Source organism: Protopterus annectens, chromosome 5.part0 (assembly GCF_019279795.1).
Source record: "Protopterus annectens isolate FY-2018-M chromosome 5.part0, PAN1.0, whole genome shotgun sequence".
In the NCBI taxonomy this organism is placed as follows: domain Eukaryota; kingdom Metazoa; phylum Chordata; order Ceratodontiformes; family Protopteridae; genus Protopterus; species Protopterus annectens.
Genome location: NC_056735.1, coordinates 1478474043 through 1478494113, shown reverse-complemented (window position 1 = coordinate 1478494113; position 20071 = coordinate 1478474043). Strand labels below are relative to the sequence as shown.

Sequence of the window (20071 nt, the reverse complement as noted above, 5' to 3'; positions counted from 1 at the left end):
TCATGTAAAAATCCAAAACGTACATCATTTTCCAGTGATTTCCCTCCTGTGTTGAATATCTCATTTTTTCTTATATCCACAGTGGTTCCATTTGTATTCAGAGTAGGAGTTGCTTCCATGAAGATTCTGTGCCCAACTGTGAAGTATACAACATTAGTAAAAGAATCTCATTTAACTTGTGACTCCATCTTAGTTGCAGCTAGCCATTATTTTGTTTTCCATTTGTTCCATGCATATGCAAGATGGTACAGCAGACTCAGGGTTTATATGTTCTTTAAAGGAACCCAGTTTATCAATTTTGTGTGTGTAAAACTTAACTTTCCTGTATCTTTTCTGCGGTGTGACTGCACATTATTTCTTCCTCTTTGATTTATGAGCTGCGTCTGTTACACATTGCTAATATTTGCTCTGCATACATGGTTCTAGTGTCCATCTCTGTAACACTATTGATTGTTGCTGCTACTTCTGCATGATACCCACCATAACATGGAATTTAAAAGTCCATGCAACGGTACCTGTACAGGATGTTAGGAGAATTTTGTCCTGGCCAGATCGATGACATAACTTTCTAGTTAGTTGCAAAGTAATTTAGTAACTTTTCTGTCAGAATTCAATTTTTGGATGAAAATTGTTAATTTTTTAAATAGTCAGGACTAAGTAAAGCATAACCTTGTAATGTGAAGAAATGTTCGGCTCCTGAAGGATTTAAAAATGTCTTCTTGCAGCAAGAAGTAATACTCAGGTCATTAATGGAGAAAAAAGATTGATAAGCTCAAGAGAAACCCTGAAGGAATGATATAGCAGAGGTGTGATTTCAGAGAGCTGAAGTCATCATTCTCCAGATATCACTAGAAGTCAGAACGATTTGTGGTGCAATTAGTTTTCAGAAGACTGGATTTTGATGAGTGTTTTTGGACAGGGGATGGATGACTTGTCAAAACTTTATACTATTTTACAGGAAATGGAGAAAAGAATTTATATTTGAAGCAGAAAAAAGACTAAATATTTTGTATGTTTCTTGAAATAGCTTTTTTACGAAGGTAAAGACATAAATGACTAAAGTATGTGTCGTTGCTTTCAGCATTATATAACATTTTCTGTCAGAAAATAATCTAGATGGCTTGCTCCTGTAACAAATGGTGTATATACTTAATAGATAAGTTAATATTGTTCCCATCTACCCAGTTTAATTACTTTTAAACTGTTATATGGAGAAGTCAGGATTCATTATCTAATTATTAGCCAAAGTTTATTATTTTGTTTATGATGACTTTCCTGCTGCATTATTTGAGGCTTGTAATACTGAATGATTAAGCATTATTACATATACTGTTTAGTAATTATTAATGTTATAAACATATATGAGGTTCTATGCACCTTTGTAAATGTTATAGTATAGAAATGTATATTACAGAGTTTTGCTAATAGGGGTACATCTTATTCTGTTAGAAATGTTAATCTTATAAAATTAGCTAATGGTAAACTGCGCAATTTTAGAATAATTTCTTACATTGTTTAGCAAATTAGCATTTTTTCAAAGTGCTAGAAGATTCTAGCTTTCATGTATTACATATATATGAGAAAACTTGATATATTACTTGCTACTTATAATACTAAATGCTTAGATATTATTGATTTAATTTAATATTGCTGTTATAAAACAGATAGTTTTATTACACTTTTATAAAGCTTACAGTACAGAAATACCCATTAGATTTTTATAAGGGGTAGAGCTTATTCTGTTTTGAGTATTCATTTTACACAGTTAGTAAATGGTGAACTTGGTTCTTATATTATTTACCAAGTTATCATTTATTGTTTCTTGAAAAGATAGGTTACTCTTTTTCAACGATTGCATATTTATGAGAAATCTTTAATGTATGGTTTGTTGCTTATAATACAGTGTATTTAATATTTTTACTGTTGTAGGGTAGTACTGTTGCTATTAAACATGCCTTTTATTGTACCTTTACAAATCTTATAGTATAGAAGTGTTTACTGCAGTTATTTGCTAGTAAGAGACACACTATATTATGTTTATAGTGTCACTTTTATGCAACGAACAAATTGTGAACTGTTTTCTGTTTTGTAGATGTTATGGTTTGCCTTGTTTATTTTTAATGTTACATGGTTGAATACTATTATTTTGTTGATTTTTCTGAAACTTTCGGGGGGGGGGGGTTAGAATAACTTCTTAGGCCAGCTGAAGTGTATGTGATGAGACTCAGGAGAGGTGTGAGCATAAGCTTTGCAGCCAAAAGAGGAAGGCTTTACATGTTTAGTTCAAGATGGGGAAAACTTGTGTAAAGTCTTTTATGCAGTGTAAGAATGCAAAACAATCGTTTTCATTTCTTGGAACGTAGTGGGTATTTCAAATCCTATTAAAAGGAAGCAGGGTTAATAACCATAAGAGAGAACACAGTTAAGTAATGTACCTCGAGAAAAAAAAAAAGAAAATAACAAGCTGATAAAAAATATTTTCAGGAAGCTGAAATCGTAGAGTTGAAGAGGTAAGAGAGAAATAGATATTTTATCTAGAAGGAATTTAGGTGCAGTCCGTTAAGATTTTCATGGGAAAATTGGAAGTATATGTGCAGCAGAGATTACGCTGAAATTTTCAAGATTTTTTTTTCAATGAATATACCAAGATTAAACTTAAAACTGTAGATCAGATTAATCAAATTCCTGGAGGGAATTTCAACTTAACCCTAAGTCTAGGTTTAGTTAGGAAGCTTAGGCAGTAAGAACATCATAAAAGTTGTGAAGGTACTTGGATATTAAAGCAAAGTTGGTAGATATAAGGAGAGAGAGAAGAATAGTCAGATTGTTTAGTTAACATTTACAAGAAATATCATTGCACAGGTTAGTAGATTAGATATGCTTTTTATTAAAAAAAAAGTTTGAGGCATGTTCCATGATATCTTAATAAAAGATGGATGCAGTTCATATGCTGCTGTTTAGTTGGCAGTGAATTGTAATACAACAAAAATAGATAACCATTGGAGGTGAAATTATGGTAAAAATGAAGAGAAAGAACGTGTTACGAAACCTTTTCAAACAAACCATAGAAAAGAACATTATTGACTCTGAAAAATATAGATATAATTATGTAAAATGCTACAAAAGCAAAGCTGAGAGCAAAAAAATGACTAAGGAAGGTAAACACGAGGGTCAGAAGACTGTAAAAGAAGTATAGGTGGAATAACAATGTACAAGGAACATTAGATGACTTGCACTTAACTGATGATATACTAGAAAAAGAACAAAAAATCAGATCTCAGATAATGTGACACTAACAGAAATAAAAGCAGTTTAGCTTGAGATAATTATTGGTTGATGCAGGAAAAAAGGGACATTAAATATTTAGCATAAATCTATAAAGAAGAGAAAAGAAGTATACCGGTTACCTTATATTAAATCTACATATGGTGAAATTTTATTATTAGAACAAGAAAAATAATTTAAAAAGCTGACAGCCTATATAATAGTCTGTAAATTTTGTATGTTCAAAAATGGTACAGACAGAATAAGTGTGTACATTCATTCCTTTATGCTTGATTCATGGCTGGAAGTGGTTAATTGAACTCGCCTGATTATCAAATACGGTGTAAATACAATAATTAAATAAAACTTGCTATATCTTATTTTAATTACTGAGTCAAGCTGGTAGCTTTTGCTTCTCATGCTACTTCAGAATAACTGAGATCTGTGACATTTTATTCAGGGAGGGTCACTGAAACAGTAAGTTACATTTGAGTTTACCCCATTTGTTTTCTGAGATCTAGATGGATTTCTTAGCAATCAGTAAACTATCTGACCTACACTGTCAATTATTGACCTTTTCCTTTAAAAATCAAGAGGAAAGGAGAACATTGAATGCAGGTTTAAGTCCCCCAGTAGAAAGTGTTTGCGTTTAATGGGGTTTCAGCTATTGTGTTAAGATGGCTGTTGTGCTCAGAGGATGACTGAGTAGACCTATTGTGCCATGACTGTTCTGCAGGGCAATCCCATAACTGCTCACCTGCCATGGATAGTACAATACTGCTTGGGATTCTATGGAAATGTTTTGTTTTGCTGTTACTGTAACCCTCCCTAAAGAAGCTAGTACAGTTGTCTGAAGTAATTATAATGCTGCGATATTGCAGAGTGTTTGAGTTTCATTGCACTTGTTTATACCATTGCTCACCTTAGCACAGAATAACCTTTCCTGTGGGGCTTCCAAGTTCAAAGAACAACATGGGACATGTGTGGGAGTCTAATGTGTCAGCCATTTCAGAGGCACAACACAGAGTTGTAGCTGGCTTATTTGGAACTTGATGTTGTTTTCAGTCTGGTACCCCTCAACACAGACTTGAGCAAAAAAAAAAAGCAACCAAAAAAGTTCCCTTCCCCAATGCGGCGGGGCCTTCCTTCTCCAAGGAGATGTGTTAGATCCTAACACCCCATACCCTCATTCTCTACTTCTTCTTTCGGCTTTTCCCGGTTAGGGGTCGCCACAGCGGAACTCCAGTCCGCTAATGATTGGCAGTAGATTTTTACAGTGCCGAAGTGCCAACCCAACGCTCAACCTTCAATAAAGGCACGCCCATTCACACATGTCTTTCGAACGCTACTCGACTACGGGGAGGACTCCACACAGAAGGCGATCCAGCAGAGAATCGAATGGGAGAACTTCTTGCTGTGAGGCGACAACGCTACCACTTCACCACCGTGGCTCCTATACCCTCATTCTCTTGAAATAGAAAAAAAAGCCTTCTTTGATCTGTCTCTGTTCCAGGTGCTAATGCCCTAATTCTCTGCTGTTTTGTTGTTAATGTGATAAGCAAAATAAAAAAAGTAAATAAATTAAAAACAGAAGGATCTGCCAGTTGCTCCCCCTAACACCTTGTGCCTTGGACATTTATCTCCTTTGCTCCACCCTAGCCATGCTTCTGGCATTAGACTAGTGATGGTAACCACAGGGGTATAACAACTGTTGAGAAAAGCCATCCATATCTTAGGAAGCAGAAAGTTAGTAAACCCAAGTGCTGTGATTTACTTTTATATTCTTCTTGAAGGTGTACTGATTTAATAAGTATCTTACATAGCTATGCATTATAACTATTCCACAGTGCAGGAGTACTAGGGGTAATTGTTAAAAATGTAAAGGGAAATTACATTTCTTTGAAACACCCAGACCACTGGAGGAGAGAAAGAAATGCTTATAGAATGATGACTTATGTTGCCACCTGCCTGCAGATGGACACTGATCCAGGTGTATACAGCAACTAGAATAGCCAGGGAATTCAGTAGAAATATATTTGAAAAGTTACCTCAGGAGAATTTAATTTATTACAGAAGTTTTTAAATGGGGTCTGTGATTAAATCATGCTTATGCATTTATATAGATATTGTTTCTCCTGCTTATATGGCAAACAGTATATGTAATAAAGCCATTCTCTTCCATGCTATGTAATGTTTTCTGTTTTACATTCCTCGTTTTGTAAATTGTAATTGTTGACAACTGTCAAACTTTTTGTATATTATTTGGGAATCGTTTAAAAATGTTTGCAATCTTTTTGTACTATTGTTATGGAGTTTATCTCCCCAGGTCTCAGCTGAAAACAGGCTACTTGCCCAGCCGGACTCTACCCGGTTAACAAATGTAAAAATAATTAAATAAATAACTAAACAAATGCTTGGATGCTTCACCGTACTCCAGACATCCTCATACTAATTGAAACTTGTTTAAAACCATCCATCTCAAACAATGAAATCTGTTCACTTGGTTGTAGTATATTATGTCTTTAGCTGGCATTGCACTTCTCTTCTCTAGAAAAAAAAAAAAAAAAACTACATATAACCCCATACTCAAAAGAGATTTGTATGCTAATAACCAAAGGAATATATATGCATACATATATTTATTTATTTTATTTTACATTTGTTGACCGGGCTAGTCTAGCTGGATACATGTCCATTTTCAGTAGAGGCCCGGGGAGAAAAGCTCCAAGAATATCAAACAAAAAACAATAAACAATAAAAAACATATATAAAGTACAATCTTGAAAAAGTTTACAGAAGAACACATGCAAAATTCAATCAAGGAAGAAGTACCAATAAAGTCGTATATCAAAAACAATATAGAAAATAGTATTGAGTAGAACAGATGTATAAATAAGAAAAAAGTTTTTTTTTTTTTTTTTCTTTTTTTTCTTTTTAAGATATGAAATATTAACTGCCTTACAACCATTGAGCATGACTGGAGCAGTAAACAATAAGGGAATATTAATGAGAGGATGTAATATGCAAGTATATATAAAGAATTCACTCAAAAGTTTCATGATAAGCAGATTTTATAGGGAAGGCTTAGGATGATGCAGGTAGTTATAAGTGATAAGTATCAACAGTTAGTCAGGGATAGTACAGGAACATAACCAGTGTGACTTGAGATGAAGCTTGAGTTTCTTTTTAAAAAGTATATGAGAGCAAAGAGTTGTGAGTTTAGTGGGTAGTAGATTCCATAGCTTACCGATGGTATTAGAGAAAAGGGAGTCACCTGCTAAATTATTGGATCTGCAAATGTTAAACAGTAGTTTGTTAGAAGAGCGTAAGTTTTTAGGATTATGGTAGGGGGTAAGTAGGTTTGAGAGTATAGGAGTATTGGTGGGTTGATACAGGGTTTTGTGGGCAATAGTAAGCTGTGAAAAGTGTAGATGGTGTGGAAACTCTAACCAATCAAGTTGTTTAAGATTAAGACAGTGATGAGTTCTAAAAGGAGAGGCAGTAGCAAATCTGGCAATATTGTTATAGGATACTGTCAGTTTGTTAATGTTGGTTTCAGAAAGATTTGTATAAATGGGTGAAGCATAGAGCAGAGTGGAGATGAGATGAGTTCTGGCTATAGCAGTCCTGACTGCGGGTGTAAGAAAGGGTTTAATTCTATAGAGGGATCCAAGTTTCTTGTTGACTGTTTTTATTGTACTGTTAATATGCGTGTCAAAGTTGAGATTATTATCTATAGTTATTCCTAGGAGTTTGGTAGTTAGGTCTGGAGAGATAACAGTACCATTGTTAGATGTAAGTGTAAAATGTGCGGGGGTGGACTTACGGGTTGGTGAGAAGAGTAGCAGTTTAGTTTTCTTTGGGTTTAGGAGGAGGCAACGGTTAGTAAACCATTGTTCAACAGTATTAAATGCATTCTGGGTAAGGGTCTGCAGTTCAGTTTGAGAAGTGGCTGAGCAGATAATAGTGGAGTCATCTGCATACTGAACGCAGGTAGTATATGGAATTGCTGACTGAAGGTCATTAATATAGATGGAAAATAGGAGTGGACCTAATATGGAGCCTTGAGGGACACCAAGGGAGATAGGTAGGAGATTAGAAATATTATTGTGCCAGAGTACCACTTGTTTTCTGTTTTCAAGGTAGGATTTGAACCAGTTAATGGTTAAGGGGTCAAGTGATAGAGATATCATTATATGTAAGAGCAGTTAATATAACTGCACTATACATTCCACCAAGCACAATAGTAACATTCCTGTAATTAAAGTTGCCCTGTCTTGACCCTAGCATGGCTAGGCTTAAAAAGGCCCTTGTGGTTGTTAGGCTAGTAAGTCCAATCTAATCTATGAAACAATAGTAGGTGGTACAAATATAAATTGGTCTTCTGTAACACCCTTGAGTACTTCATCCAGCCTGCATCCATTTATACCCTCTGTCACCTCTGTTCCTTCACTCATCTAATAACCACTCCAACCAGGTTCAGTAAATCATCAAAAGCTGAAACCATCTTAAATTGGATATATTATACTGGCCATTAACATTCCAAAAGGAACACACCGATTGGTTAACCTAACCAATGTGCCCATTGTAAATCGAGAATATACCAACGATAAAAATCCAGCCGCTAAAGTATCATTGAGTGGCCAGACAGTTTTGTCTCTTATGTGGTAGATGCGCATTAGTCTGAATGAAAGAATCTCTGAAACTGAAACTGAGTACATTGCCCCCCTTTGGTATGTACCTATCCAGGCATATCCAACAACTGGAACTTCCACAGAAGTTCCTCACTAAAAGAATACAGGGCATAAGTAATATGTCCTACACAGATCGCCTCAAGGCTCTATCTCTGTATTCTGTCTCCTACAGGCTTTTGAGGGGATATCTGTGCCTGGCATACAAGGCATTGTCAGACCCCACTCTGATGGACCTTTTCCATATCCAACAGTACCAGAATTAACTGTAATAAAGACTTAAACCTTGCCTGTGATATAAATAGGACCTGCTGGAGAGATAGGTATGTATCACAGAGACTACCCCATCTATGGTACAGACTCCCCATCCATGTGAAGCAGAGTTCCTTCCTAATCCAATTCAAGTGCAACTTGGACAATTGGATGGGAAACCAGAAATTCATCCCCGGTTTGCCACCTATGTCTTTGATGCAAACAGGTAACCTGTAAAAGGTTCATCTCCCATGCCCGTGCTTACACTTATCAAGGGTATCAGAATTCGTCAGAGATTTGGGATGCATGGCTAGGCTTAAAAAGGCCCTTGTGGTTGTTAGGCTAGTAAGTACCTATGAATCTAAATGCGTGTCATTATTTAGTGACTTCTTCCCTCATAAGATGTATTTTTTTATAACAAATCACTGTTTCAGACTTTTTTTCTCTCAGAAAATGCACACACATTCAGATTTTTTTAAATAAAAGATTGAGAAGTATGTACGAGACTACAGAAAATACAAGAAAAAAATCAGGTAGGTTTAAAAAAAATAATAATAGCAATGGAGATCATCATTTCTGTGTTGCTTGAGTGATGCCCATGCACTGGCCCAGTAATCAAGGAACCTCAATCCTCACCACTGACAACCATGAGGGCCGTACACAGTGATAGGATGACAAGTACACACACAGTAAAGTACAATTTCCCTTAAGAGCACCGAGATCACAGTCAGTCCGGGTCTGGTTTCTCCCTTTTTCTTCAGATCCTCAATAAGACTCCCCACTGGCACAACTATATGGTTGAGATCTCAGCTGAGGGGTCAAGCCAAGACCTCCAGCACCCTCTCATTCCAACCAGTGCTTCATGTCCCTGCCCAAGTAGCTGACACAGACACACTTTGAGATTTGATTTTTATACAAACACACATACACTCCTGCGGAAGGCTGGCACAGGTTTATTAGCTATGCCCCATTCTGCCCAGACTATAAGGCAGTTATCACTGCCACCAACCCCTCCTTATCAGGTGCTAGGAGGCCCTTACAAAGGGTGACCAATCCTACTGTGTAATGTTACTATTATCCAAATGGAAGTGTGACCAAGGCTGTTTAGGAGTGGCCTGTACAGTGTCACCAGATACGTATGCAAGTACTCTAAGAGCTTAAACATGTCTTACAAATATCAGCCACAAAGACAGGTTTCAATATAACAATAAAAGAGCAAGACAGTACTCGATCAACACAGTAACTGCAGAGTTCAGAATCACAGTAAATATTTTAAAACAACATTGCAGGAAAGTCTCAAATAAATACAGAAAACATCTAAACCAATCTTTACTATATTCCTGTCTATATCTAAGAGAGATGCTATGACCCAAGTCTTGCTTACAGAGCAACACACAGGCAGAAGTGCTGAATGGATGTTTCTAGGTCCAAGACAAGATACAAAATGCACAGTCTTTCTCTGAGAGAGTTCTTAAATTACTATCCAACATTACTGCTAGGTTAACTTGGATGACACCCCTCTTTGTCACCTGCCTTCAATTCCCAGGCTAACAGATACCAACAGAATTTTATTATCTCTGTGTGAGAAGAACATATCTCTCAGATGTGCAGCTGCTAGGAAGCAATAAAACACTTTACATTTTAAACCTAGTAATTAAAATTGCTTTCAAGACAATAGAAAAACTTCTAGCTCTAGACATTCTGTCAGCTTGCTGCATTGAAACTGAAAGATAACACACATTTTGATTCCAACATATTTTCTTTAAGTTTTGCAAGTGAACTCTGTATGTTCCATCTTCTACCATAAACATACATTTGCACAGGTAGGTAGTTTATATACATTTCTGTTCTTTTCCAGTAGGGTACACTGTGGTTACATTCTTGAAGCTCAGTACATAATGTATACTTCTGTATAAATCATAGCAATATTCACAACTGACATAGAATTATTTACAAAATTCCACCTAGCTGGGTTAGCAGCATCACAGCTTGCTTGCTAAAACCAGTGATGTACTGTGTAAGCCTGGGAACGCAAGTCCCATACACATGTGTACAGTACATCATCAAAGAGCACAATCAGGAATCCATGTGGAAGAACACCACGGCACCATTATGCAAAAATATTATTTGAGAAAAGTAAGTAATTTTTTTTCTAAAATAATCTCATTGTACAATAGCAATAACTGACTCCTGGGTGTGGTATATTGAAGATTTACGCATGGTTGGGTCTGTTTAATCACGAGGGCTTTGTCCTCCTGATTTAAAACCACACCAACCATGGGTAAATCTTCAATACACCACACCCATGTCATCAATTATTGCTGTAATAACTAACTAACCTAAAAATACATCTCAGTCAGGAGTCTTTTATCAGACTCCCTGTGAGTGCCCAGCACCCCACATATGCCATTCTCACACCCGTTCTTTTATTAATAAGCCCACCTTATACAACTGTGTGAGAAATCTCAGTAATTTCAATACAGACACCTGTAGCAACACTCTAGCACAATATAATTACAAAATCCTAAAAATATATTCCTAGATAAAAGCTGTTCTGCACTTTAATCATCTATTCCTAGCAGTACTTAATGCAGTATTTTAAAATGAAGTATTTTACAGTGCATTTTTATGGTTAATGTTTGACCCACCAATGCAGTTTGTAAGGGAATATTTTGTCTGAAGTCATTGATCCTGTAAATTTTTTGCTAAGCTTTTGTTACCTGTAATCTGACAGATGCAGCGTACTTAAGTCCTTGGAGTAAAAGTAAACTTTATAGTAATGTTTGTGTTTGCACAAAGAGGTGTGCAAAGGGTGCATCTGCTTCTAAATCATTCAGTGCTACTACCTGTTCTACTCCAGTCAGTCATTTTTTGTTTGTAGTTGGCATCTAACTACACAATACAGTGCTTGCCTTTTGTCTGCATTTAATTTTCTTAAAAAAAAAAAAAAAAAAAAAAAGACAGAAAACCCATATTTCTTCCTATGGAGCCTGACTAGCATTGTTTTGTAGAAGGGGGCACATAACTGATTTTCTTGCAGGCAGACATCAGCTGGTCTGTAAAATCCATGTGTCCCATCTGCACTGGAATGCGGTGTGGGAACCAGTGAAGCTCATTAGCCACTATCTGAGAATCATGCCTTTGGTTTGTTCTCACACACTGGTGCTTTTCAGAGTTATTAACAGCTGGAGAAACATGTCACTGTGCTCTGCAGATGGGTGTACAGCTGGCATTTCCTTCATGTTGCAGATCGCTCTACTGGAGAGGGAAGGTACATAATTTCTGCACTGCTTATCTAAGGCTGTTGACCAGATCACCTGAAAGGTCAGAATATGTAATTGTCATTTCTAAAACAGGGTGCATAATACAATAGTGATCTAGACTGGAACTGTTAATTATTCAGGTGCATTATACCCCTGCAGTGTCAGCTAACTGAATGGCATCCTTGAGCCTCAGTCAAAATATGTTATAAAGACATTTTATTTTAAGTACCAATTTGTTATTTTTAAATGTACTGAAATTTGGAGGAAATATGGACACAGTGACTGAGCATACAGAGCCTATTTGTTTTTGATTTTGGCAGCTTGGGAAGGTCCACTACCCACATCTGCCTGTTTTTTCTTTTCATTATTTTTTTTTCTCAAGCCTTATTCTGCCATCAAACATCCTCACAGTCTGCCCATTTGCTGTTTTCATTTCCCCCAGAGGTGACAGCCTTGCAGTCCATTGTTTTTTTTATCCTGGGGAGAGTGGTAGAAGGAGGCTGTTAACCACTGAGAATCAGGGTTTCTGCTTAAGCTGTAACCATTCCCAGTGTGCATGCCCTGCTCAGGGATGGTGTGTACTTAGTGTATGCACTGAGTGTCTCTATGCATCTCCGAGGTTACCCTGCAGTCCTACCTATTGTAAGGCAAGCATCACTGTGATCTCTGGTATCTATCAGGTATTCAACCCAAAACATGCACCCTGGATTTGAACTGCCTCATCCTCCTCAGAGAAAAGGGTGACCACTTTTTGCATCATCAGCCCCCCAAGCCAGCTTCTCAGAAATCCAAGATGCTAATTAAACTCAGGTTGTCTGTGTCATAGCCTAGGCTTTATCTCTTTTTCTCCGTCTGACCTGGAGTTTTTCCTACATTTTACAGCTGTGTTGTGAATTCTGATCTGCTTACTTGCCTCTCTGAGTTCCTTGATATATAAATGGAGTTTAAGGAAAATAAACCCATATCTCTGGGATAGAGTCTGTTTATAAGTCATTAACACACATTGTCATTTTTCAGAATTCTGTTGAGCTTGTAACAATCCTGGCCTGAGTTCTTAGTTGAACAACTTTGCTTTTTTTACTTTGTAAATTAAGAGTTCTTTTTTATTGTGAGTTTAGTGGCTGTTTATACTACTAGTAATAAATACAGCTATGTGTAGTGCTTTACATGTTTGTAATCTGCTATATAGTTGTAGAAACTAATTAAAAAAATGAGAAATTTTTAAAAAACAGTATAGTTATACTGTTAATTTACTACTGTTGCATAGTATGGCAGGCAGGTTTGTATGGGGGGTATGTCTTTCTCTTCTCATTCCTCCATTTGTTTGTAATTTTTTTTTTGGGGGGGGGGGGTCTTACTTAATGGTTTGAAAAAGTACTTTTACATGGTAAAACCTCTTTCTTTGTTTATAAAAATAGGGGTATTTATAAAAACTATCCTGGCCATTATCCATTGGGTTATGATAAAGGAATTGGTGTCTAGCTGTTCAGTTAGTTGCCTGTGCTTTGGACCTCTCAGTTTATGAAGACGCTGACTAATTTGAGAGTCTGCAGTCACTGTTTTTTGCTGAGCTCTGGTCTCGGAGATATGTCACTTTGAATGACAGTTCATACAACCACTTCTAGCTGCCTGTTTTCCAGTGGACGTCAGGAGACAAACATGTCACAGTCGTCGCCAATAAACCCAAGCCTGTGTGTGGTTGAATGAAAACATGAGATTCTAATGGTTCTGACAACTTGTCTGCAGAGACAAATTGCTTATCTACCTGTACCATGAAGAAAGGCTAGAAAAGGATTTTCTGCATAGAAAAATGAGATAATCACATACCAGGTTATACTGTATTTAGAAGCTACTTCTGGGGGCTATGTCTTGTGAAATGTGTCACATTCACAAGCCCAAAGCTACTGCCAGAATGTATCCCGTTAGAATTTCTGTTCTGTACTGCTAGTTGCCAGCCAGTGCCAAATGTGCTAGATAGAGCAGAATCATTGTGGATGTATCCAGGATTAGCCACATTGTCACTTGTCAAATTGATTGAATTGATACATAGCTGGCATGTCTGTGCAGGTCCAGGATAGTAGAAAACATGCAATCACCACAGACTGCTGCAAGTGTGTATGTGTTTGTTTGGTGAAAGGGAGAGATGGCTCACCCTGGGAAATCGTGATGCATACCTTAGGCAGTACGTGTGTAATTAAAAATTTACAAAGCTGAAAACAATAGATAAACAGCATTATATCACTAGAAGAGAAGGTGTGTGTGTGTGTCTGTGTGTGTTTTCACTTGTACTGTGACTAGGTAATTTGTGATGGTAGTGTATTTGCAGCATATGCCTATAAAAAGCACATAGTTACAAGCCAGGATTTAATTTTGTCTTGGGTCTGGAAAGACCTGAAAAACTTCAGAAATGAAAGGAGTCTGGGATTTGTAAACCCTGACAATGAGGTACAAGATAATTTGCTGAATATTTCATATTGTGGAATTCCTTTTTGTTTTAGTTAGGTTAGAAGACCTTAAAGAACCTTGCTCTTTGCTTTGACTGTATATTTGATTTACAATGTATGCTTTTTTAGGGGGGTTCTTTGCTGTAAGTGCATGACTTTAGGAGAGTCATTGCATTGCATTGCCTTACTTGTAATGTGCTCAGTGGGGAGGGTGGAAGATGTATATTCTTTGGGGTATTTCAGTACATCAGTCTGCTGTCAGGATAAGGACCTCTGCCTGGCTTAACAATTCTGCTGGAATTTCCTATGTCTAGTACTGCACATATCATACTTCCATTCAGGGTTTATTTCTTTCTCTTTACCTTTCTGATCACGTTCCCTTGTTTTGAATGTGACAGGTTGCACTGAACAACTTTGTATATTAAACATGCCCTTGGGAAGAACATTAAGTAAGTAAGCCCTTCTGTAAAGAAGTGTCATTTATTTTGTTGAAGGTACCCAGTTTGTCTTGTATCTTTTATTGTGACCAATGCTCCCATTCTCTAAGTAAATTGTTTCTAGAAGCTAGACTTTCCCAAGCTCACGATGACCTTTCTTGGGGCAGAAGCCTGTAGCTTTGAACCTGTTCTGTGTGTGTGGAAATGTAATATCCCTCACAAAACACACACAGCACTGGACATCTATGCCTTTTGTGACCCCCTAGGCTTTTGCATATAGTCTTTAGTCAAAAAAAGGGACAGAACAGATCCAAACCTCTAAGATCAGGGGTAATCCACTGTGGTTGTTTTAGGAGTTGAGGACACCTTATTGCTACTAAATCAGCCCAGGTTATTAATTGACTGCACACACACTTAACTTCAAAAGAGCACAGCTCCGGCTTTAGGTGCATATCTGTAAAAATACTCAAATTTCAACCCACTGCAATAGTACAACACCAGAATAAACATTTTAAGATGAACACAAGAGTACAGAGGGAAAAACTACCGATTTTGCTAGCAGGTTTTTATCATCTTCAGGCAAAACTGGGTTCTCATACTTTAAAAAAAATGAAATATATTGTTGACAGTCTTAAATAATAATGTTATTACATATTATTGTCTTGTGGCACTTGGTATATGAAAATGATTTCTCACACTTTTGTGACTTACTTTTTGCACCACCATGTGTGATGAATAAAGCTCCGATTAGGATTGTCATTGTAATGGTGGATTAGGTTCATAGGTAAGTATTAGTATAGCTGCCTTTGTGGGCCATTTTGTTTCAATCTAGACAAAAGTTAAAACAACTTTGTAAAAAAAATATTTTCCACATGCTGATCCCTCTGAGGAATGACAGTGATCTTCAACTTCTGTGACATCAATTCAGGGAAAGCATAGGATGTGTCCATAGACTTTAATGGACGTATGCTGTGCATGTGCAGAAACATGTCCATTAAAGTTTAAGGACCAGTGCTAACATAATATCACCCAGGAAAACACTACATTTATTTGGGCTGTGGTTTCAGTAAAATGTTTACAAAGCTTTTTACTAAAAAGAATGGCCCAAGTAAATATGGGTAGTGTGTGTTAAAATGCTTTGCGACAATGAACTGAACAGATGCCGCTATGCAGTCCTTCATATTGTCAAATCACTTAGAGACTGCACCAGCCTGGTTCAACAAAGTATCCAGGTCCTTCAGCTGCTTTTCTTTGGAAATATAAAAAAGAGCACACCAAGGAATGCAGGCTACAAATATTGATCTGTTTCTGCAGTACTTTTTTCATATTTTCAAGGTTAGCTATAAAAGAAGTCATACCGTAGTGTAATCCTCTTGAAATGAATACAGACAGACAATGTTATGCAGTCTGCACAATAGTTTTAGGACGCGGATCCAAATTCTGTTATGCCAGATAGGAGTTTCACTAGTATTTCTACTTAGCTTCTGCTAATTTATTGTTTGACTGGTCACTTTTCTCATCTTTCCTCTTGCAGTCTTTTCTTTGTTAACACCATGTGATCGACCACGACTTCTGTGAAGTGTTCCTCCTGGCAATTAAGAAGATTACATGTTATTATGGGCTGGCAGGCCAGGTTAACTGGTGTATGGTGGAGATGAATTAGTTTTTTTTATAGTATTGTTTTCCTGACCTAAATTATTTGGAAGCTTTTGTATTCTGTGTATATGTGGGTGTATGTATAGCACAGTGTTGTATGATTCCATCAGAATATGTGCTTTCCTTATCAGCATGGCAGTTTGCTTTCCATCCTCTTCCTTTAAAAGAAAGCTGGAATTTATCTTTGAGGTTATCATAACGGTTAAATAAGACTTTCACTTTTAAAGTGTTTAAACAATCAGGAATATTTCTATTACTGCAGCAGTATTGTTTATATTTGTGTTGAAAATTTACTGCCACAGAACCGTGTCAGTAGAAAAAGATCATCAGTTTATTCAGTTTTCTAAATTCCGTTCTGCCTGACAGTTTGACATACTGACTGACTGAAAGCTAATAATTGCTTCACTGGGCACAAAGCCCATTATGAGCTGACATGACCTACTGGGAAGGCTGAGTGACTTAACATAGGTTTACATAGTAGGTGACATTGAGTTGTTGGAAGCAAACCGCTAGCTGTGCTGTGACATAGCTGTTAAGGTTATACCGACTGTCTGTTTAATTTCAGTTGTGAGAATGCGGTGCTTTAACAGCACTCTTTGTATAGATTTATACCCATGAAAAAGCACAGATGTCTGCAGAACCACTGATGGCTTGCAGTTCTCTCACAATAATGGTGTGCTGCTGCCTTGAAACAGGAGCATGCTTAGCACCCTCTGAGTTATTGTGAATAGCAGAAATTACTACAAGTTTTACTGTGATGTGAAAAGATGATGGTAACATCCTTTGATAAAAGGTACTGATAAAAACGAAAAACAAAATGCACAGGGCAGGCTTACTGCTCATTATCGCTGATAGAAATTTAAATGTCTTCACTACTTGGACTTCAAACCCCATACTTATTCTTCAGCAGTCGTAGGTGAATGTTTTATCTAACAAAGGGATTTGTATGCAGCTTTAGTATTAAAATGGACTTTATCAAGATTCTTCCTGGGAGTGGAATGTTGCGACACTCCCAGAGTGTAGCAGTGCTGCATTACAGTTTACTGATTTTCCTCTAAAGTACTTATTCTTAGTGTAAGTCTGGCCCAGTTCCAAAATACGTCCTTTCATTGTGGGTGACATTTTCTTGTGTAAACTTGCCCCGATTCCAAAAGACTTACTCTAAGAATAAGTGACTTACAACCTTTCCTGATTCCAAAAGACATGCTGTCGTTGTAGGTGACATTTTCCTGCGTAAACTTGCCCCGATTCCAAAAGACTTACTCTAGGGATACGTGACTTACTGTAAATCTTTCCTGTTTCCAAAAGACCTGCTGTCAGTGTAAGTGATGTTTTCCGGTGTAAGCCAGCCCCAATTCCAGAAGACTTGGTTTCATTGTAAGTGGCCTGTGTAAGCTTCCTAGATTCCAAGTGACTTGCTGTCAGTGTGAGTGACTTTGTAAGTCACTTACTCCGACAGCAAGTCATTTGAAATTGGGATCGGCTTACAATGGAGTAAGTTAATTACACTAAAAGCAAGGCTTTTGGAATCTGAGTCCAAGTGTTAGGCTTTGCATGGTTTTCTTACAGAAAGTGGGTAATTTAAACATTGACTTTCACATAGATAGTGATGGGAGATCAAGGGCAGCCTCAGCGTTTTGTTTCAAGGGTGTGGAAGACGTAGAAAGGCTTGCTTCCCTGCAAAATCATTGTTTTTAACTTTTTAGCTTGTTGGTTTTCTTCCTATGTATGACCTTTCTTTCTCATATTTTGGATTGTTATAGGTAATGGATGTGTTTTGTTTTCTTAGTGTACTTAATGAATTTTTATATTGTTAGCAAAATTATGTTGTACTTTAATCTTAAGCAGGTATTACGCATTTATTTATTTATTTATTTATTTAACATTTGTTTACTGGGAAAGTCCGCCTGGACACACGTCCTTTTTCAGCGAAGGCCCGGGGAGAAAAGCTCCATGAGTAACAGTAAATTTTAATGCACACATTACAATAATCAATAAAGTATAAAGTTAACAAAATGTAATGTACATAAGAAAATACAAATTTGTTACATCTTGACAACAAAACCTAGGCTTTGAACATAGCTAGTACTATTTGTAAAGTATGACTTGTGTCAAGATATAAGGTTAAGACAGGTTGGTATGAGTAAAGGATTAAACACCGGGGAAGAAGTTAGATATGGTTAGGGTATACTGTGATGTATCAGAGCATTCACGAGGGGTTACTACAGGAACATAGCCACTTATTTTCTAGATAAGCTTTAAGTGATGGCTTAAAGTGCTTAGTGGATGAGATTGAGAGAATGAATTTAGGGAGGGAGTGCCATATACGAGATGTAGAGTTGGAAAATAAAGATTCTTCTGCAGTGTTGTTGGCCTTGGAAATGGTGAGTAAGTTCTTATTGTTAGAATGAAGTGGTCTGTTGGAACTGTAAGGAAGGATGAGATTTTGTAGTGCAGGTGTTCTGGTTGGTTGTGTTACAATTTTGTGAGTTAGAGAGAGTTGGTTGTAAAGAATAATGTTGGGAAGCTCAAGTCAGTCTAGTATCCTTAAAGCTGTACAATAATGTGTTCTATATGGGCAGTTAGATGCAAACTTGGCAATTTTATTATAACATGCTTCTAACTTAGATAAGTCAGTTTTCCGTAGATTAGTTAACATTCGAGAGGCATATAGTAGAGTGGAGAGCAGATGGGTTTGTGGTAATGTAATTTTGGCCATTGTGGTCAGGAACCTTTTGTGCATATATAGACTTCCAAGTTTCTTATGGAGTTTTATATAGTTAGGGAGACATGCAAGTCAAATTCTAGGTTATTGTCGATTTCCACTCCAAGAAGCTTAGGATGGGCTTACACTTACTACATTTACAAAAGGTCAATTATTTTTTTTTTCTGAGATGACCTTTCTTATATTATGGCTTTTATTTCATATCTAATCTAAAGGAATGGATGTTTGGAAGGTAGACTGGGCCAGCTACTGCACGAGTGATGAGCAGTGGATATAAAAAGTTTACACACCCCTGTTAAAATGCCAGGTTTTTGTGATATAAAAAATGAGATTGCAATAAATAATTTCAAAACTTTTCCCACCTTTAATGTGACCTATAACCTGTACAATTCAATTGAAAAACAAACAAATCTGTTAAGGGAAAAAATATAAAAAAGTAAAAAACATACAATACGCTAGTTGCATAAGTGTGCACACCCTTAAACTAATACTTTGTTGTCTGTGCCCACCCTTAAACTAATACTTTGTTGAAACACCTTTTTCTTTCCCTTATTAGCTAATTTGCAGTTGTTTTGCAAGCAGGTCTTTGTACTTTAAAGACTGTAAATGTGGGAACAGAGCTTTAGAGTAACCCTTTTGTTCTTTGCAGTGTATGTTTATTGTTAGCTAATGCTAATTGTCTGTGCAAATGTATGTGATGCAATGTTTTTCTCCCTGGGCATCTGCTGAAAACTGGCTTCATCCAGATAGACTTTTCAATAATTAAAGGGAGGTAAGTAAATAAATAAATATTTCCCAATATTCTGCAGTTTATTCCATCCAGGAAGCGCTTTTAAGTACTTTTACTGGTTTAATTTCTGAAACTAGCTTCTAGGTGTAAAATAGTTGGACTTAGACGGATGCTTCAAAAAAAGTGTATACACGATGTATGCTACTGTCTAGCTTCGTCTTTGAATATTGAACACATGGTAGAGAAGAGTTGTAGCTATCAAAATATAGCTATCAAAATAATGTGCTCGATTCAGGAATGGTCCCAGCTGCTCACAGCTGTAGGGAATATAAGACTGCATAACATCTTATTTTCCTGGAACTGTTTGGTGGTCATTTATTTATTTATTTTTATTATTTATTTTTTTACATTAGCTAGCTGGATATATTTCATTTTTCAATGAGGCCCAGGAGGAAGAGATCCAAATACAAAAAAACAACAAAATAGTCAAATAAAATAAAATTAATTAAAAAAAAAAATCAAAAGATAAAAACAAACAATAAAACTTGTATATATACATTATATAACAAAAAATTTGAGGAGGATAGGATAGAGTAGTAAGGAGAAAAA

General features: G+C 36.6%; 1 protein-coding gene across 2 annotated transcripts in view; it reads left to right on the top strand.

Annotated features, from left to right (window-relative positions):
- Positions 1-20071, top strand: part of FARP1 (FERM, ARH/RhoGEF and pleckstrin domain protein 1) — a 2534157-nt gene that overhangs the window by 543527 nt on the left and 1970559 nt on the right. The window lies entirely within an intron of this gene.